The following is a 7,745-nucleotide window of genomic DNA, read 5'->3' as shown; positions in this document are numbered from 1 at the left end:
ACCTCGCATTTATCCACATTATACTGCATCTGCCATGCATCTGCCCAATCACCCAACCTGTCCAAATCATACTGGAGTTTCTCAGCATCCTCCTCACAGCACACACGCCCACCCAGCTTTGTGTCGTCTGCAAACTTGGAGATATTACATCTAATCCCCTCGTCTAGATCATTAATATATATTGTGAATAGCTGGGGTCCGAGCACTGATCCCTGCAGTACCCCACTAGTCACTGCCTGCCACTCAGAAAAAGACCTGTTTATTCCAACTCTTTGCTTCCTGTCTGCCAACCAGTTCTCTATCCAAGTCAGTACCTTACCACCAATCCCATGTGCTTTAACTTTACACGTTAATCTCTTATGTGGGACCTTATCGAAAGCCTTCTGAAACTTCAAATACACCACATCCACTGGTTCTCCCTTGTCTATTTTACCAGTTACATCCTCAAAAAATTTCTGTAGATTAGGCAAGCACGATTTACCTTTTGTAAATCCATGTTGACTTTGTCCGATCCTGTCACTGTTTTCAAAGTGCTCTGCTATTACATCTTTTATAATGGGCAATTGTTAATGTACTGTCACTCACACTCCCCCACCAGAGACAGGGAAAAGGGCAATTGTTAACGCACTGCCCCTCACACTCCCCCACCAGAGAGCGGGGAAAGGGCAATTTTTAACCCACTGTACCTCCCACTCCCCCACGAGAGAGAGGGGAAAGGGCAATTGTTAACCCAATGTACCCCCACTCCCCCACCAGAAAGAGGGGAGGTGAACCAATCTCCATTATATGAACACAGTTGCCATCAGGAAAAAGGCAGCTACCAACGCACTGTCCGAAAACATTTCCCCATTTTGGTCCTACACATACACTGAATCAATGTTCTTGTTGGAAACTCTAATTATGTTCAGAGTATTGCCATACAAAATGAATAAACAACATTATATCTCACATCTGATCACTTACCCAGCCACCTTGACAGTCTCCAAATAAGTAGTTATCTAAAACTATCGTTAAAACAATCGATATCAAACAGTAAACCTCCCTCGATATTTTATATTATTTCCGAATGATAAATCATACAAATTGGTGCAAAATCAATTTGCGTTTGACACTGAATAAAACAAATGTCATATTTTCCAACACGGACTATAGGAAGATCCTAAAGGAAGAGCGACTGTGGAGTTAGGAACAGAGATAGATTGCTGAGAGTGATTAACTTAACACAAGACATACATTGAAAATTAAATTAGAGAACAAACTAATACCTTAAAGAAAAGAGAATATTTAATAAGATATCTTGGATTAATAAACGATCTGAATATATTTCCTCTCCTACATCCCCGTAGATTCCTCAGAGTACATCTTGATTGAAGACTATGAGGAAGAGAGCGGCAACATCTGGACAACAGCTTCCACGTTCATCATCCTGTTCTTCCTGAGCATTTCCTACAGCGCTGCCGTCACTCTAGTGAAGGTGAGGAGATTCAATCCACTCACACTTCGATCTGACTGAAGCGGTTTGACAAATCTCTAAAAGTTTCATTAATAAAAATACTGAAATAAAGGCCCCAAACTACTAAATCTCTGCTTCATTCTTTTATCATTCTTTAATAGTTCAAGTGAACGGTTGAATTTCGGACGCCATGGATTCTCCTCATCTGTTTCTTAACATCTCTGTGTCCGGAAAATAAAATATGTCTTCTTGGTGATTCTCAGAGTCACATGCCTTTAGTTAATAGATCAGTATCTGCAGCTGAGAAAATCATAAACGGGATTTGTCTTTCTGTTTGAAACGTGTGAGGTAATCGTGGCTATAATGTAAATGTATCTCATGGTTTCACTGTTGTTTGAATATTTCATGTGTAAATAAGTCACTTTTCTCGTTCCTACTTCACAATTGTTCCCTTCCCTTTATGTTGAGCCCCTGTTTTCTCGCTCTGGTGTCTGTTACAGTTGTACAGAGAGCTGGCAGCTCAGACCGCCTGTGTCCAGGTCTCAATGTGACGCTCAGTTGTTGTATTCACTTTGTGTTAACTTTTTAGAGCTTCTCTGTAAATCGTTCTCAGTGAAATTGTTAATAAATCTGGAATGCCAAATGGACTAACTTGGACTTTGCTGAATTACTTTCTCCAAGGCTCCTCCACATCGCCCCATTTTCTCTATCACACTTTGCTTTATTTCCCTGACAGGTATTTTTCACCCGTCCTGTCTGGGTTGTGTTTGAACCCAAGTAGCCACTGCGTCACCCAGTATCCCATCAGAGTAAAGACACCTTTACATCTGCCTTTTCATGTCAACCCCCAGAGGCAGAATAACTGCAGAGAGACCAGATGCACCACGTAGTCCCCTCCAATATTATGGACTGTCACAGTCACATGCCTGGTTCTAATAACAAGCAATGCTCTGCTCCATCACAGCCTGAGAGAGAACAGCACATGGCAGAGTAAACTCCCTTTGAACTGTCCCATCAAACACATCCAGGGCATTTGCAGCACGGGTTTTATGCAGAGTCAAGCTCCCTCTACACCGTCCCATCAAACACTCACAGGGCAGGTGCAGCACGGGTTAGGTACAGTGTAAATCTCCCTCTAGACTGTCTCATCAATCATTCCAAGGCAGGTACAGCACGGGTTAGGTACAGTGTAAAGCTCGCTCTACACTGTCCCAGCAAACACAGCACGGTTTAGTTAAAGAGTAAAGTTCCCTCTACACTGTCCCATCAAACACTCCCAGGGCATTTGCAGCACGGGTTTTATGCAGAGTCAAGCTCCCTCTACACCGTCCCATCAAACCCTCACAGGGCAGGTACAGCACGGGTTAGGTACAGTGTAAATCTCCCTCTAGACTGTCCCATCAATCATTCCCAGGGCAGGTACAGCACGGGTTAGGTACAGAGAAAGCTCCCTCTACAATGTCCCATCAAACACTCCCAGGGCAGGTGTAACACGGGTTAGATACAGTGTAAAGGTCCCTCTACACTGTCCCATCAAACACTCCCAGTGCAGGTACAACACGTGTTAGATACAGAGTAAAGCTCCGTCTACACTGTCCCATCAAACACTCCCAGGGCTGGTGCAGCACGGGCTAGATATCTGACACAGACGCACCAGGGAGCACAAACTCTGTGGATGATTCCCAAATCCTGAAGCTTATCTGACACACACCCTCTCTCCTCCTGTTCTGTTATGCACACACACTCTCCAGCTTTTAGACACTAATTTGAGGGAGAGGAGTTGAGGGATCTCGCGGTGTCCACAGACACATTTGAAGGCTTCTGAGTCCAGTGGGTACAACTAGATAAAGTTTGTGAGAGAAAAAATCAAATTCTAATTGAATATAATTCTAGTTTTGTTCAGCCAAAACGTGCGAGTGGAGCCCTCCTCTCGGGTGGGCCCTAGTGGAATGTATTTTTATTTTGGTTTCGCCCCCTTAAAGGAGACCCTAGATGAAATGGTCCACACAGGCCAAGGATAAAAGTAGGCCCTGCACTGGGGTAAGCACGCCCAAGCCTTCTCCAATCTCAGCAACATGCATTAACAGTGACCCTCTGTTTCCTGTTGCACAGACGACATTTCTCCCTGTTCTGCTCCATGCCCTCTCATACCATCTACCTGAACTCACTGAAAATCACCGCAGGGATCCTTTCTCCCAGCTCCCCTCCATTCCCTCTCATACCATCTACCTCAAGTCAATGAACTTCACCCCACAGATCCTTTCTCACAGCTACCCTCCATTCCCTCTCATACCATCTACCTAAACTTTCGGAACATCACCCCACGGATCCTTTCTCCCAGCACCCCTCCATTCCCTCTCATACCATCTACCTGAACTAACTGAACATCACCCCAGGGATGCTTTCTCCCAGCTCCCCTCCATTCCCTCTCATATCATTTACCTGAACTCACAGAACATCACCCCTAGGATCCTTTCTCCCAGCTTCCCTCCATTCCCTCTCATACCATCTACCTGAAATCACTGAACATCACCCCCGGGATCCTTTCTCCCAGCTCCCCTCCATTCCCTGTCATACCATCTACCTGAACTCACTGAACATCACCCCAGGGATCCTTTCTCCCAGCTCCCCTCCATTCCCTCTCATGCCATCTACCTGAACTCACGAAACATTCCCCCACGGATCCTTTCTCCCAGCTCCCCTCCATTCCCTCTCATACCATCTACCTGAACTCACGGAACATCACCTCAGGGATCCTTTCTCCCAGCTCCCCTCCATTCCCTCTGATAACACCCACCTAAACTCATGGAACATCACCTCAGGGATCCTTTCTCCCAGCTCCCCTTCATTCCCTTTCATACCATCTACCTGAACTCACTGAACATCAACCCAGGGATCCTTTCTCCCAGCTCCCCTACATTCCCTCTCATACCATCTACCTGAATTAACTGAATATCACCCCACGGATCCTTTCTCCCAGCTCCCCGCCATTCCCTCTCATACCATTCACCTCAACTCATTGAACATCACCTCAGGGATCCTTTCTCCCAGCTCCCCTCCATTCCCTCTCATACCATGTACCTGAACTCACTGATCATCACCCCAGGGATCCTTTCTCCCAGCTCCGCTCCATTCCCTCTCATACCATCTACATGAACTCACTGAACATCACCTCAGGGATCCTTTCTCCCAGCTCCCCTCCATTCCCTCTCATACCATCTACCTGATCTCACTGAATATCACCCCAGGTACCCTTTCTCCCAGCTCCCCTCCATTCCCGCTCATACCATCTACATGAACTCACTGAACATTACCTCAGGGATCCTTTCTCCCAGCTCCCCACCATTCCCTCTCATACCATCTACAAGAACTCACTGAACATCACCCCAGGTATCCTTTCTCCCAGCTGCCCTCCATTCCCTGTCATACCATCTACCTGAACTCACTGAACATCACCCCAGGGATCCTTTCTCCCAGCTCCCCTCCATTCCCTCTCATGCCATCTACCTGAACTCACGAAACATTCCCCCACGGATCCTTTCTCCCAGCTCCCCTCCATTCCGTCTCATACCATCTACCTGAACTCACGGAACATTCCCCCACGGATCCTTTCTCCCAGCTCCCCTCCATTCCCTCATACCATCTACCTGAACTCACGGAACATTCCCCCATGGATCCTTTCTCCCAGCTCCCCTCCATTCCCTCGCATACCATCTACCTGAACTCACGGAACATTCCCCCACAGATTCTCTCTCCCAGCTCCCCTCCATTCCCTCTCATACCATCTACCTGAACTCACGGAACATTCCCCCACAGATTCTCTCTCCCAGCTCCCCTCCATTCCCTCTCATACCATCTACCTGAACTCACTGATCATCACCTCAGGGATCCTTTCTCCCAGCTCCACTCCATTTCCTCTCACACCATCTACCTAAACTCACTGAACATCACCCCAGGGATGCTTTCTCGCAGCTCCCTTCCATTCATCACATACCTTCTACCTGATGTCACTGAACATCACCCCACGGATCCTTTCTCCCAGCTCCCCTCCATTCCCTCCCATACCATCCACCTGAACTCACGGAACATCACCTCAGGGATCCTTTCTCCCAGCTCCCCTCCATTCCCTCTGATAACACCCACCTAAACTCATGGAACATCACCTCAGGGATCCTTTCTCCCAGCTCCCCTTCATTCCCTTTCATACCATCTACCTGAACTCACTGAACATCAACCCAGGGATCCTTTCTCCCAGCTCCCCTACATTCCCTCTCATACCATCTACCTGAATTAACTGAATATCACCCCACGGATCCTTTCTCCCAGCTCCCCGCCATTCCCTCTCATACCATTCACCTCAACTCATTGAACATCACCTCAGGGATCCTTTCTCCCAGCTCCCCTCCATTCCCTCTCATACCATGTACCTGAACTCACTGATCATCACCCCAGGGATCCTTTCTCCCAGCTCCGCTCCATTCCCTCTCATACCATCTACATGAACTCACTGAACATCACCTCAGGGATCCTTTCTCCCAGCTCCCCTCCATTCCCTCTCATACCATCTACCTGATCTCACTGAATATCACCCCAGGTACCCTTTCTCCCAGCTCCCCTCCATTCCCGCTCATACCATCTACATGAACTCACTGAACATTACCTCAGGGATCCTTTCTCCCAGCTCCCCACCATTCCCTCTCATACCATCTACAAGAACTCACTGAACATCACCCCAGGTATCCTTTCTCCCAGCTGCCCTCCATTCCCTCTCATACCATCTACCTGAACTCACAGAACATTCCCCCACGGATCCTTTCTCGCAGCTCTCCTTCTTTTCCTCTCATACCATCTACCAGAACTGACGTAACATCACGCCAGGTATCCTTTCTCCCAGCTCCCCTCCTTTACATAGATACATAGATACATAGAAGATAGGAGCAGGAGTAGGCCATTCGGCCCTTCGTGCCTGCTCCGCCATTTAATGAGATCATGGCTGATCCTTTAATTCAGTATCCCGTCCCCGCCTTCTCTCCGTAACCCTTAACCCCTTTTGCCCGTAGAAATATATCTAATTCCCTCTTAAATATATTTAATGAGCTGGCGTACACTGCCCTCTGTGGCAATGAGTTCCACAGGTTCACCACTCTCTGAGTGAAGAAATTCCCCCTCATCTCTGTCCTAAATGGTTTAGCCCTTATCCTTAAATTATGTCCTCTAGTTCTGTTTTCACCCGCCAAGGGAAACATTCCTTCTGCATCCAGTCTGTCTAGACCTGTCAGAATTTTATACACTTCTATGAGGTCCCCTCTCAATCTTCTAAACTCCAGTGTGTACATCCCTAAACTACATAGTCTCTCCTCATAGGTCATTCCCGCCATTCCTGGTATCAGCCTGGTGAATCGCCGCTGCACCCCCTCCATGGCAAGAACATCCTTCCTCAGATGAGGCGACCAAAACTGTACACAGTACTCGAGGTGTGGTCTCACCAGTGCCCTGTACAGCTGCAGCAAGGTATCCCTGTTCCTGTATTCTAACCCTTTTGCTATGAAGGCCAGCATACCGTTTGCCTTCTTGACCGCCTGTTGCACCTGCATGCTCGCCTTCAGTGACTGGTGTACAAGAACACCCAGGTCTCTCTGTACTTCCCCCTCTCCCAATCTATTGCCATTTAAATAATAATTTGCCCTCCCGTTCCTGCACCCAAGGTGGATAACTTCGCACTTGTCCACATTATAGTGCATCTGCCATTTATCCGCCCAATCGCCCAGTCTGTCCAAATCGCTCTGGAGCTTCCTGGTCTCTTCCTCTGAGCCCACCCCACCTCCTAGTTTAGTGTCGTCTGCAAATTTGGAAATGCTGCATCCGACTCCCTGATCCAGGTCATTAATGTAAATTGTGAACAGCTGGGGGCCCAGGACAGATCCCTGTGGTACCCCACTTGTTACTGCCTGCCATTCAGAAAATGAGCCGTTTATTCCAACTCTCTGTTTTCTATCTGACAGCCAGTTCCCTATCCACGCCAAAACTTTCCCCTTTATCCCATGAGCCTCAATTTTCCATGCTAATCTTTTATGTGGGACCTTATCGAAGGCCTTTTGGAAGTCCAGGTACACCACATCTACTGGCTCTCCCCCATCTATTCTACCAGTTACTCCCTCAAAAAATTCCAATAGATTAGTCAAGCACGATTTACCCTTTGTAAATCCATGTTGACTCTGTCCTATCCTGTCCCCATTTGCTAAGTGCTCCGCTATTTCATCCTTAATGATGGACTCCAGCATTTTGCCCACAA

The sequence above is a fragment of the Somniosus microcephalus genome, chromosome 4 (assembly GCF_052327205.1).
Source record: "Somniosus microcephalus isolate GS21.2 chromosome 4, FLI_Smic_1.0, whole genome shotgun sequence".
Classification (NCBI taxonomy): domain Eukaryota; kingdom Metazoa; phylum Chordata; class Chondrichthyes; order Squaliformes; family Somniosidae; genus Somniosus; species Somniosus microcephalus.
This window is presented reverse-complemented; position numbering follows the sequence as displayed.